Source organism: Sinocyclocheilus rhinocerous, unplaced genomic scaffold (genome assembly GCF_001515625.1).
Source record: "Sinocyclocheilus rhinocerous isolate Xijiao unplaced genomic scaffold, SAMN03320098_v1.1 scaffold512, whole genome shotgun sequence".
NCBI classification, from domain to species: domain Eukaryota; kingdom Metazoa; phylum Chordata; class Actinopteri; order Cypriniformes; family Cyprinidae; genus Sinocyclocheilus; species Sinocyclocheilus rhinocerous.
The window spans coordinates 710,050-724,941 of NW_015638979.1; positions in this window are offsets into that span (position 1 = coordinate 710,050).

The following is a 14,892-nucleotide window of genomic DNA, read 5'->3' on the forward strand; positions in this document are numbered from 1 at the left end:
AAAAAAAAAAAAAAAAAAAAAAAAAAAAAGCCCCAACAACATCAAAACCCCAGAAAAAAAACTTCAAAGAAAAAATATTTTTCAAAGAAAGAAGCTCACTTGACGCATGTTCGGCCAGAACTGAGGTCAACATTCTTTCTGGGATCTGTGCGTGGCACTTAAAGGATGAAGGTTTTTTGCTTTTATCTTTTTTTGATGTATTCCCCCCTTAAAAGACTTCCTGGGAAAGATACTGAAGTGTCTTTGAACGCCACAAAGTTGTTGACACGATGTATTTTCTTCAGTGAAGACAAACCACAAAACAAGAAAGCAACTGGACTACTGTGGCTTAGCACACTTAATAGATCTCCACCTAGAAGGTGACAAAATGCTACAACAAGCTCAAAGGAGAGACGCTCACCTCCGGGTGGAGGATGGAACTCAACCACTGCGTTGAAAAAAAGAATAAACTTTATGGCACAAATTTTGCACTAGTATGAAATGGATATGAAATCAATGTATTGGAAGAAACAAAAAATAATATACAGGGTTTTATTGACCATATGTGTATAAACATAAACCCATATCCATAGAGAGCATGATGTCATGCTACGGCTATCAAGAGAGACTGAGTTTATTTTTGAAATGAAGTTCTGTTTACGTTTACAAGGTGATAAGGACACAATTGAAACTTACGATCATCATTTTTTCATTGCTTTTTAATGCGTTCATCATACACCACGTCACGCGCATGTTGTACTGTTCCTTCGTGGCGTGTCGGATCACTCGCTTGGACCAGCGTATGCTGACAAATTACATTTCATTTTTACATTTGAAATCATAATAGCTTTACTCACCAATTTGCCGTATCACCAATTTGCTTTCATTACATATCAAATATACCTCTTGTGCAGAACATGACTGTATGTTGATGGCGCAGATTTTGAGTTCATTCATCAGCTCTGTGTGGATGCCTATACAAGATTTATCTGAGCCCACAAGTTGATGCTTTTTTTTTATTGTCATTATTTTTCCATTCCTCCTTTTTCCGAACCAGTGTGCATCTCCCGTGCCCATTAGAGACACAAAATCAGCGGGGTTAAGATCAAACTTACTCTCGAAGAAACACTGCCTTATTAGATTCAGAAGCATGACCGGGCCACACCGGTTCCCAATGACCCATATCATTAGTACATTAACCTAGATGAAGAGCGTAGGGCTGCTGGGGTGCATATTCACTGTGATTTAAATGTCATGACCACGCTGATTCCAGTGCATGTGCTAAAATTGTAAGTGCTCCCATTTTTCCACGTGAACAACGTGATGCCTGATGTTTTCTCAATGCTGTGTTATCATATGCACTTGCACGCTACACAACGACGGCTTCGAGCATAAAATGTGCACAATGACATTGTTGTGGGCTTGCTGTCGGATATCATGTCATTTCCACGTTGATTGTATTTTTTTTAAGTCAAAACCACGTTTTGTTTCCAAATGCGTTTGGATGTGTTCTGTTGAGTCATGCTCTCAGATCGAACCATTTCGGTCCGTTGGCGGTAAAAGGGCGGTGTCGGTTTTCTCACACCGCGGATGATCCACGTCTTGCCTTTTCTCAGGCTTGCTGCAATAATGTTTCTTTGTTCAGTTGCGTTTTGTACAGTTTTGTTTCCTCACAACTGTAAAATAGTTTTGCGACTGTCGAGCTGTAAAACTGCATTCAAACCAACAATCGTGCTACTCACCATTGTCATTCGATCATGTGCTGCTGACTTGAAGTAGGTGCAAAAGATGTTTTTGTTTTAAATTCTTATTACGTAACATGTCTCCAGAATGTAGTGAATACCAGTACACACACACATATTCTGGTAGAGGAAGAAGGTTAAAGCTGAAGCAGAGTGAACGATGAAATTTATGGAAGTATTTGATATTCAGCAGATCTAAAGCCTGAAGGAAACATCAGTTTCTTAGTTTTGACACACCTTTGTGAAAAGGGGTTGGTAATGCTTAATGTATCAGTTAAGAAGAGTTTAATACTTGCATGTCTTGCCTGTTTGAAAGAGAGTCCTGATGAGGCTCCGGTTGGTCTTTGCTGAAGTTTTGTTGATGAGTGAGGACAAGGTTTGATGCAGAAGGTCATTGATGAATGGCATGTAGGTAAAATTGTTCAAATAAATGTTTTTACTGTATAAAAATGTAAATTAATTGTTTATCTACCCATAAGTATATATCTATGGTTTAAAATTTTCCAACTAATGTCAATATATACGAGCTTTTATGAAAGATTCAGCTCGTATGTGTTCTTTGACGTGAGCAAAGTCATGAACCCTAGAGAACTGTACTGCAGATTGTTAAATGACAAATATTTTGAAAAGTATTATTTGAGATAAATATTAAACTTTTTTCTAAAAGTGCTCTTTCTGTTTTTTCTTCAGTGAATTTCTTGACGTATGCTGTATCTGACTGGAAGTCTCTAGCATGGTATGCTTGTAAGTAGGGGATGTAAATATTTTGCTTGACAATTCTGTTATGATTCTATACTAAATGCAATGCATCATGAAATCAGAATTTGTAAAATATATAGGCGTGAATTCAGGTCATTTGTGACACATTTTGACACCCTACTGATAATGAATAAAAAAAAAAAATAGAGAAAATACTAACTATATATAAGCACAAAATAAAATACACTGCTGAGTAGTGATCAGCACGATGGATTGCAAAGCATTTTTACACCACTACTTGCAAAATATTTTTTGTCTTCTGACAAATTGATCTATTAACATTTTCCATTAGACATAAGGTAATACTAATGATTATTTTGAGTTTCATTTATCTGACCACATTTACTCTCACTGGATGTACGGATAGTAGCTATGGTACTGACGTCTATTTTGGATATCACATAATAGTAAAATAGGCTTAGGTCACATTTCACCCCCAAAATTACAATATTAGGAAATTATATATATATATATATATATAGGTTTGATGCAGAAGGTCACTGATGAATAGAAAGACTTCTAATTCTTCAAGAGGAAGAATCTCTGTCTGAAAAAAACTATATCTGCTGTGTTTTTAGACAGTAGTCTTTTGAAGCGTGAATAATAAAAGGAAAATCTTAAGACGGGAAGATTGGAGACATGTTTATACATTTCTCTCAGGTAGTTATATATTGAATGTATAGGATTAAAAGGGTTTATTTGTCTGTTTCAAAGTGAGAATGAAACTCTCTCAAATCCTTTGGATTGTGAAACAGTCTTATCTTGCTGATGTGTCTTTTTCAGCCATGGTAACCAGAGGCCTGGTTGTTAGCTGCTGTTTGGAGATAGTTCTTCTGGCACCTTTTTTTATTTTTGTATTTATTTTTTATTATGGGAATCATAAATAGGGAAAGATAAATAGAGAAGAAAGCAGTAGTTAATTGTCATGATATTATGTCATATATTGTTATGAACAAAAAGGTCCTTAAATACGTCAGCTTAAGCAAAATATAATTTAATATTTCTTTATTTGGATTTCACTGGGGTTCAGCCTCATACAGTGATGGGTAAATTTATGAATTGTCCAACAACTTATTTTATTTATTTACTTTTTACTTTCTTACAATTTGCTAAAATGTATTTTTATTTTTGTTTTATTGGTTTTGCTTACATTAGATTACATTTGCATTTCCTATAGTGGTAGATTGAGCACTTGCTTTCATTGTGTTATGTGTACACAAAACCTGACCCCTGAATTAGTTTACACTTCCACCCTTCATACAGTCTCCGTTTAATTGTTAGATAAGGTTCTACCTAGACACATTAGATAGGAAGGCTTTTTAAAACACTTTGGGAACACTTTAAACGGGAGTGATAGTGTCTTTAAAACAGATTTCAGTTAGTTTTAAGTGTTCCCTCTGAATTTTGCCAATGGCAAAAAAAAAGTCAGACAGTATGCATAGAAATGAGGACGACTAACATGAAAGAAACATTTTCCCATCAATTGTAGTTCAAAAAAAAAAAAGAAAAAAAAGTTGACTGGCAGATTTCTATTACTGTTTGAAAGAAGTGCACACAAGTTTCTGACATCCTGTTTTTGGCGAGCCCAGCCATCCCAAGGACTTCCTGTTGAAAAAAGAAAATAAAAACATAATAAAGTGACACATTGGCAATATTTTAAGTCATCACAGATGGAGAGTTAAAATTATGGTTGTAAAATTATGCAGCCTTCTAAGAGACCCAGGTATCCTTTGTGGAGACAATCTCAGAATGCATTGCACTGAATGTGAGAAATTATTGTTTGAAATGAATTCAATAGCACAAAATAATAAAGTTCAATCTAACTGAAATGACACGCTGCGTTTCCATGTCAGTTAGAATGTTGCCTAGAAGTAGACAGCAAGGCAGCTAGCACTAGGATTTGGAACAGAGCAAGTGTAAGAATTCATGAAAAGTTTTTGTTTTACAAAAAAAAAAAAAAAAGAATGCACACAAACTGTTGTATGCACAAACAATAATCCAAGAGCATTGCTATTGATGTAACATACATCTTATTGTTTTTTTGTCAATTCTTTGTCAGCCTGCTTTTTTTTTCTGGGATACAAAAGTCTCAGTCAATTTTGATTTCAGTATGGTACTTGCAGGAAAATTGCGTAACCTCATCCAGACACAACTTCTGCATAAACTCTTGCCCATGTGGTTACGATGACAGATACATGTGCTTTTCTATTTAAACTCCAACACATGTTGGCACACCAGTATAGAGAATCTGAGTTAATACAGTCTGACACCCTGGTTTGCCTCTCTGTCATTCATACTCTACAGCATGCAAAATTAAGCCGCACCATTTATAATTAAAAATCTTGCATAACAGCTCAGGCAAAGTGCTGCACTGAATTTATGGGTCCTTGTTTTATAAATCTACAGATGGAAAAGTGTTTGGCCCTGGGTAAGAAACATGGTGTGTGGACACAAATGTGACTAATACACAGACTATATCATATAGAATCATTTATCACTTTAAAATATTCTGAGAAGGACGTGCAGAGAATTTTATGCAACATCTATCTGCTTGAAGCACATCTAGCATTTACGCTGACATTTTAGTGAATCTCGAGGCGTCTTGTGAGAAAGCCATCCTCAAAATAGTGTATGAACCCAACAAAAGCATCATGGCATCAGGTGTAGCAGCTCTCTGCCAAACAAATCATCATTTCACTTGTCAGTTCTGATAAATGAGGAGATCTCTCATAAAATAAGAGCAATCTTGGGTCTTGCTTCTGCTTTTTCTTTCATTTACTGAGAGGATACGGTGTACTCAACCCTTTTATTTCAACCTACTTCTGCTACATCAATCTGAGTTTAAGTTCACCAGGATGGATGTGTCTTTCCACACTCATGGCTCCCAAGTCAACCAGCAAGTGTCTTAGTGAAGTCTTTGCCTTGGGTTAAGTGACTTTTCATATAAGCATTTAATAAAGTCTTTTCTGCAAACCTGCTAAAATTCAACACTATGACAGCTTCAGAACATTGTCCCTACGTTTTTCCCTGCTAAGCAGCATATGTGCATTTAGTATTATTTTGAGCAAATGTTGTCTAATTGTCTTCTTTACTTTTAATCATTTTCAAACTAAACTTGCTTAAAGGGGTGATATGATGTTGCTAAAAAGAACATTATTTTGTGTATTTGGTGTAATGAAATGTGTTTATGCGGTTTAAGGTTAAAAAAAAACATTATTTTCCACATACTGTACATTATTTTTTCTCCTCTATGCCCCGCCTTTCTGAAACGCGTCGATTTTTACAAAGCTCATCGGTCTGAAAAGTGAGGTGTGCTCTGATTGGCCAGCTATCCAGTGTGTTGTGATTGGCCGAATACCTCAGGCGTGTGACGGAAATGTTACGACACTTACCATACTGTGATGGAGCGACGAGACAAAAACATTAAAACCCATTATAAACAGGCATTTGTTGCATCCAGTGGGGACTTTCTTTTGGAAGGTCAAACAAAGTAGTTTCGCTTTCAGGCCGGCAGCCTAGAGTGAGCGGCGGCCGGTGGATTCGACGAAGGAGCGTCCGGCGGGCTTGCGGCAACCACATGTGACGACCCCGGGCTGGACTCCGCTTCGTCCATGGTGAAACCCTATCCGGCGATCCTAGTTGATGTATTTCCTCAGCGACCAGCACGGATCAGCTCCAGGCATGACGAAGCAGATATCGTCCTCTTTTGGAAGGCCAAACAAAGTAGTTTAGCTTTCATTAAATCGCATCAAATGACCCCTTTAAACTTGCTTACACTACCTCTTAACCTTCTGAAATCATATTTCTATCGCTAACAAAAATATTTTGTATTACATTAAAATAAAGAGAAATTTAATTGTTCTACTTACATTTGTATGTGAAGTCGAAATCAACCCCAACTTTGCTTTAAAATGCATATAACCCAAGACCATGTGATCACAAATGGAAATCACATCCGTAAAGTGACCATCGTATGTTCCCTTCACTAACGGACTTCTGGAAGGACTCTTTGTGAAAGTTGTTTACTTTGTTTTTAAACATCTCTACAAATGGCATCACCTTCCCAAAGTGTCCTTCAAGCGTGCAAAAAAAAAAACTGTTTGGAATTCGCTGTTCACGTAAAAATAATTTATAAAATATCTATAATAGTCAGTAAGTCTTGACTAATAATCTTAAGAACCTCATTAAACATCACAAATGTTAATGAAAGTCAGATTTCATTATGCAAAAAGGAATTGCATGTAATTATTAGCAGTAGTGCTGATAATTGTATTGTTAATAATAGTACAATAGAATTTTTCCACTAAACATTTGAATTTGACATCATTAACTATTTCATCAAAATTATGTTTCCTCTGATTTAATTAAATAAATATCCCTTTAAGCCATTGCGTAAAAAGATGCATTGAAAAATGAATGTTCAAAAATATAGCTGAAATGCTGAAAAAATATCTGTAATTCTATCTAAACTGTTTTAGCCATATCACCCAGACTTACTAGCATCAGTAGCAATAGTATTTCTGCTATGTTGTTGTTGATCATAATGGATGCAGATTGTGTGGTTTTTAAGCAGACGCTGCAGTGTCTTCAGAGGTAATATTAATATAAATGCAGGAGCGATGTCGTTGGAATTGAATTGTAACTACGATCAGCTTATGCCTGCACAATCTTCCTGTACTCATCCCTGGGACTTTGCGTCCAAAATGATGTCGCCAGGAACAGTGAGGATCAAGCGAGCTAATCTTCAAACAATTCCAGCCTCCTTAACTTTCAGAATCATTTGGTATGCTTAAATAATTTAATGGAAAGCAGCTTAAATTTTCAACCTTCCTTGACAAAGACCAGCCAGAGTCAAATAAAATGAAATTCTGCTAATCTGCACACTCAATAGAGATCCATTTTCTGCTGCAGCATGTTTAATCACTAGGCTGCTTTCATAAACTGCAATGTGCACGCTTTATTGATAATTGAAAGATGTGGGCTACAAACTCCAAATGTGTTCTCTGACCAAAATGTGATGACTGACGAATAAGTTACAGCCAGTTGTGCTGATAAACCTTAAAGGATTACTTCACACGGAATTGAAAATTCTGTCATTATTTACTTAGCCTGTTATTCCAAACCTATATTATTATTATTTTTTTTTTCTGTTTAAAACAAAAGGAGAATGATCCCACAGCCCTTTTCTGTTCAATGTGACCATATAGCAAATACATATACCTCAAGTCATATAAACTATTTATTTATTTATTTGAGCACTAGGTTGGAGGTTGAACTGTCCTAAAGAAAACAGCTGCAAGAATCTTCAAAAAATTATTGTGTTGAATATATATGCTGAATAATTTTTGTGTGGGAATATTCTTTTAATACAGCAACAACTATTAAATGCAGTTTGACCAACTTTTTTGTCCTTCTGCGATCAGGCTAAATAGTGAAACAACCTTCCAATAATCTATTCCTCAAGTGTAATAATTTTTTTATTCAAGATTAACGGTTATGCAGACATGCTTTGCAGCCATAATAAAGGCTGTTACCTACAAATCTATGGCAAATAGACACGTCCCTGTGAGACAAAACTTACTGCAGTGTCTTTTGCAAAGTAACATTCCACAGCGAATTCACTAAACACATGTGCCACCTTTGCTAGCAGTATTTCAGTGCAAATCCATGTGTTTCATGTAATACTCATAAATGTTGATACAGCACTGTGGCACTATGTAGAAAATACAGTTTATACAGTAGAAAAACTATTATGTCTAGGGAATGTCCCCACAAAAAATGGAAACCTGTTTGTGTGTGTGTGTGTAAACAACTTACTTGTATGTAAATTAGACGCATTACTGGTTGTGCTTTATTTACTAAAGCCAATGCTATGATCCTGTCCTCAAAAATCCAAAACCAAAGTCACAAAAAGCAGGCTGTAAAGTGAATTGTCTTCAAAAGAGATGCTACAGTTCAGTGGCATTGTGGAAGTATATATCCAGACATGCAGCTTAGCGGAGCACACTTTTAGCATTTAAAAAATTTAGGTGTCTAGATCCCACTGATGGAAAAGTATGGCTGATCATGGTAGTTCACTGCATCCTCCACAACCTAGCACTCAGAACCAACAGCAAGATGGGTATCATGATGCCATGCAATTACTGCTGCTAAAGGGGGCACAACAAGATTTTAAAGTTTAAGAGGGAAATTCATTTTTCACATTGGTTACAAGCATTGGATCATTCATTCATTCATTCAATAAACTGTTTGTGTTTCCTCGAGTCACCTCAGTCATGAAACTCTAGATGGCACAGGTTGATAGGTCCTTTATATGCAATATGCTGGCAATGTATTTGCTGCCAATGAGACTGCTTGACCAACATTTAAAAATAGAGTTCCCCTGAAATGTATCATCTTAAAGTGCCTCTATTATGCCATTTTTAAGGTTGCTAATATTGTTTTATGAGTCTCCTAAAACAGGTTTACATGCATGCAAGGTAAAAAAACACGTTAGTTTTCTCAAAAAATAGATTTAATTTTACCTAATTTCTAAATGATTCGTAAACGACTCGTGCGAAGCAGTTCAAAGAATCAGTCTCTCTAAACCCCTGCTTTCCGTGAGCCCTCGCTGCTGTGATTGGTCAGATGGCGCAGTAATTTGTGATTGGTCCAGAGCCGTAGAGGCATTGGCTCTGGATTGGTCTACCGCGTACAGCGCGTGTCGGAAACGAAACGCCCATTGCCATGACGGAATGACAGCCCTGGAGACATGTCAATACCACATAGAAAAGCTGGTATCGATTGTACCTTACCAATTTGAGCAAGTCTGATGATGAAACGGTTGAACTGGCTGATCGACGAGACTGATTCGCAAGCACGACTGGAGCAGGACGTTTCTCAGTGGTAAGTGTCAAGTGTTAACAAGTTTGTGGTAATTATAAGATGTGATAAAACAAGTTGGCAACAAGAACATGGGCAGACATTATGCAAATGTGTTACTTTGTGACGTAGAGCCGTAACAGAATAAGATTCGAATTCCTGACGACTCGTTTAGGCGATTGCGAGCCGACTCTTTTTATCGTATTTATTGTGCACTGTCGGCTTCACAACTTTGCAGATAGTTTATGTTCACATACAGCTACATGACACACCACATGAAAGGTACTATTCGAAAAAGCATAATAGATAAGATAAGTGAACAGAATTGCATTATTCCAAATCACAAAACATGTTGTGTGGTCTCCATTTATCAGTTTCTAAATAAAGCAACAGTGCACAATTATTAAATAATGCTTGATGTTTAACAAGTTGTGTGTATAAGGAAAGGCTAGCATGAAAATATGCATTTTAATATCAGCAGCAGCAAAGGCCGCAGAAGAAACACAATTAGCAAAAAAAAAAAATAGCAGATTTGCAAGTTTACTCTGCAGCTTGTTGTTTGTCAAGTGTTGCTGTGAGTCAACATGACTACTTTTGGACTGGTCTCTCTCACTTGATTGATTAAAAAAGCAAATGTTCAGGTGGTTGCCATCCCTCCCATCTCTATCAGCTTGCAATATATGGCATTCATTGTTACAGGCACACATGCATGCTTCTAACTAGGTAAGTTTGAGCTACATCCCACATATCTTGTACCTAAGGGTATGGCACCCAGGCACACATTGCTAAATCACTAGTGGGCTTGAGAAGACCAGGTACACATTTATCAAGCCACTAGATTTTAAACTGGTCAAGAAACCAGATACACACAGCATGTTCCACTAGTGTTAAGTTATTTGGCAAAGCAGGCCTAGGCACACACAGATGAAACATGTGGTTTCGATGCCTCTTTGGAGCAACAGCAGTACATATGTCTTGTTTTCAGGGGCCTGTAGTGTCCAATAGTCTTACAGCTCTCTCTGTTATGAGAATGTATTTATGTCTATGAATGCAGCAGCTTTTTTTTTTTATAGCTGCATGCATATGTGTTGACTTATATTGTGTGATGCTCCTTTGTTCCTGTCTTTTTGGGGAATTTACAGATGCCTATTTATTCAGCAGCAGCAGCAGCATAACTTACATGATTGCAGCAACATGTCTGTGTATCTATTGGCAGTAGCAAGTCCATACTTACTCTACAGCAGCAGCATGCATAGTCGTCAGTTAAATTCCTATTTGGGTTATTCGAGTATAATCGGATAACATTTGGGCTCTGCAATGCTCCTTGCACATTCCAACAATTGATGCAACGCTTGTTTAATGATCAGCAGTGTCAATCTTTGCTGTTATACCTCGATGACATTGTGGTGTTTTCATCGTCTGTAGAGCAGCATTTGATGTGGTTGGAGGTCGTCTTGAGTTGGCTGGAGCGAGAAGGGTTGAAGGCGAGGTTTGAGAAGTGTTTCTTCTTCCAGAAAGAGGTAAAGTATTTGGGGCATGTGATCTTGTCATACGGAGTGTCAGCAGATCCGAATACTGAACATCACTGGTCTGCACAACTGGCCTCCTTTGGTTTTGAACTTAGGAATAGGTCCGGGAGAACTAATGCAGATGCCCTCTCAAGACTCGATCCAGCTGGGCATTGTGAGTCAGCTCACAAGAATTTTTGTACCAAGGTAACAGTAGAGGTACAACGTGTTGTGGATGACCAGTGAGTAGTCCATCTAGTAGTCCAGAGTTTTAGTGAGGTCCTGGGTTTCTAAGAGAGAAGGACATATCCCAGTCGTGAAGAGCTTTGTCTTCTCTCCGAGCCCACTCTAGTTCTGCTCCAGCAGTGGGATAGATTTGAGCGGGACAGGGTGGTTTCTAGTTTTGTCCGCTGTCCCGATGGGGAGAGGAGCACCTACAGGTATTTCTTCCTTGTGCTCTGTGTTGTGAGGTGCTGACCTTGCTGCATCAGGGAATTGAGTGTAAAATGGAACTGGTACGGCAATGTTGTCCAGGCCCAATGAAGTCCTGGTGATATTACAGTCCTGGAGGCATCACGGACCGGTATAGAGAATGTATTAGTAATGACTGATGTCTTTACTAAACACAGTGTGGCTGTTCCTACTCGGGACCAGTTGTGCGGCTCATATACGGCTGAGAGGTCTCGCACTATGTGGCCGGTAATGGCCATTACGAGTGGTTCAACCGCACACCGCACAATCTCTTGCTTACCTTCCCAATTTCTAGGATAAGGGATTGGGTATCGTGTCTTTCCCATGTATTGTTTTGTTATAATACCACTCCTCACTAGGCCACCGGTGAATCATCCTTTTTTTGATGTATGGGCAAGAACCCAGACTCCCTGTGGATTTCCTTCTTGGAAGAGTCCAGGATGTGGTACCTGGTACAGTCCATGACTGGGTGGTGGAACATCAATCCAGGCTCCAGTTTGCTTTTGAGGATGCTGTAGATTGTAGAAATACCAGTAACAATCAGCATGTCCAGGATGCTCTGTTCATTAAAGGTCAGCTAGTGTATTTCCAGGATTTCAGTAAGAGAGGCCATAATAAGATTCAAGACTTGTGGAGCTCCGTGGTGGACGATGTTTTAAAGGTGCTCCTGAAGGTGAAGATGGGTGGTGTTGCTGTTTATTCTGTTGCACCAGTGCACATGCCAGATGAGGTAAAGCATATTCATCGTTCATTATTGAAGGTCCGAAATCAAACTCATGCAAAATTATTTTGCATGGATTGCAGAGTGGATGTCACTGCTGTTTTGTTTTACGTTGAACAGAACGCATTGTATTGCATTCCTGTGTGTTTTGGGTTACAGTTGCATTGATGGACACGTGCCAAAATAATCTTGTTCTTTTTGTGTGTTTCACCTCTAAAGACTTTGAGTGTTTGTCTTATTTCGTGTTGTATTCGTTTATGTTACTAGTCACTATAAACTAGTCTTTGTTAAAATTGTTTGTGATTCCTGATTCTCCCTTTTCCCCCCAACTCCGTTTGAATTACCCGGTGCATTTGCGGTTTTGATTTATTTATTTTTTTTGTGTGTGTGTGTGGTTGTGTTCTGTAAACTTTGTGTATTGTTTATTTTGTTTTCTTTATAATGTAATTGAGTCTTTTGTATTGATGTGATTTTTGGGTTATATTCTCTTTTTGTATGAGCTTGAATTCCTTTTGTTGTTTTTGGGGTTTTGATTTATTTTCCTTTGAGTGTTCAAAACTTTTGTGTTATTGATTCTGTTGAAGTAGTTTATTTACTTTCTTGATTTGCTAACATTGTGTGTATTGTTACTTTGGGTTTTGTTTTATTCATTCTTTTCTACAATTGGTATTATTTTGTGTTAAGTGTATTGTGTTTACAACTTTTTGTAATTTGTGTAATCGGTATAGGATTGTTTGTAGTAGTCATTGTATGTGTGTGTTAAATGTTTGTTTTTTTTCCTTCTAGAAGCTACAGGCCTTGATTGACCAGGGAGACAATTTCCCTTTTAGGGGGTGATGATGGCATTCCTCACTGAGTGCTGTGGTCTGCTGTGTGCAATGGGGATCTTTCCTTGTTTGTGAGCGTGCAGATCAGGAGATCATGTATTACTGAATTGTCTTCCCTGTAATCTAGGCCGCAGCTCCATGATGGATTTTGAGTGATCTATGTTGATGCAAGTCTTTCTTAGAGTTGATGTTTCAAACCCTTGCTTTATTAAAGTTTCATATTGTTTTTATACTGTTCTAATAAAGGATTTTGATTTATAACTGTGCCTCCATGTCTTGCTTGACACTGGGTAGGGAACCTGTGCAAAGTCTTGGTAGATTCTTTGGTTGAGATTCCCAAGGTGGCGTAGATCACCACTCAGGGCCCAGCTACATATACTGTATATTCATCAGCCGTTGCCTACAATCAATACAAAATTCAGCAAACAATATGGAGCTCTCAGAATTCTTTACTGGTGCCATAAAATGTTCTTTACTTGCTGATTCAGAACAAGATGGTGTTCCCTGAGGAACAAATGAGCCATTCAGAGTGTAATCACATCCTCCTATGCCTTAGAGAGCAGTCCAGCGTGAGGCCCTCTTCTCTGGACATCTCTCACTAAATGTCTTAATTTTCAGGAAGATCCCACTGAGACACAGTATGAACAGATGGCAGAGGATGTCCATATCCATGTCATATTTCTCTGCCTTAAATGGTGGTTTCAACCTCAGACAGCACGACCACAGTTCGTTCACAGTTTGATACATATTGAGAACAATACTAGCAAAAGCTACCATAAAATGATCTGCTGTGATGCTGATTTCTAAGCTTCTATGCAATTTTTAGCAGTATGCCCGAAAATGTATTTAAAAACAAAACAAGCTGTGGCTAGTATAGGTTTACATGTAAGTCTAAGATGGCGCTTCAAGACCGGTCTTTACGTAAATAGTGTCAGGTCTGATTTTGCAAAAGAGGTTCACCATAACCAGAGAAAGCTATCTGTTAGCATTCGACTTGATGACAGAAAACAAAAACATCTAATTTTACAGTAGTAAGATTTGCTATATCTGATATATACATGTAAGAATCCGAATACACAGCTACTTTTTAATAGCCGTCATAAACCCCCAATAATTGTGTAGTTACTCCATCTACCAGCAGCGGATAACTAGTCAAACCTCTGGGGCAAAACTACTCAAATGGTACTAAAGACATGAAGTATTTCAAGAGACACTGGGCATTACATGATTTGATCTATTCTCTTCCTTTTCTTTCATAATCGCTTCCCTTGTAATAAATAATTTTATATTTTCTTCCAATTTGGTAATCTCTTCTACGCATACGGTCATAATGGTGAAATAAAAGCTTGCTGTAAAATGAATTGATGAATGAAAATTAAAACTCCTGTTAGGCCATGCAGTTTTATGGGGATATGTGTTAACCGTGGAGTGTAAACTGGGGTCCACACTCAATAGGTTGATGGCTTTTACTAACTCAGCAATTTAAGATAAGTTGCAGGTGATATTTCAAATTATATGACATGCGGCATGTTTATGCTCATCATACTAAGTACCCTCAGTTTAAAGAGCCATAACATCTCTTTCACGGCATGCACACTACATGGTCACTGGATGAGGAATTACAGCAGGTAATTACTGTACATAAAGCGTAAGACTGCAAAAGCTGCACTTTCCCTAAATCAAAAAGATATCATCAATCAAACACTGATTCTAAAAGGCTGTGAGACTGTTTTAAATAGTCCATGTCATAAGAAATCCAATTTGCCTTGATCTTTTGAGATAAAATACTTTCATGTACTATGAAAATCTCCACAAATGGTCACTCATCTGAACTGCTGTGACACTAGAATAAAAACCACAGTTTATATGGAACAAACATATTTTGTAATTTGTTGCTTTATTACACTGGGACTGGACACAATGTAAAATTTCAGAACACATTATTTTCTTAGCAGCCCACCCAAACCATTGCTCCATTTGAATGTCAGATTAATATTTCTACACATGAACATCCACATCAACAA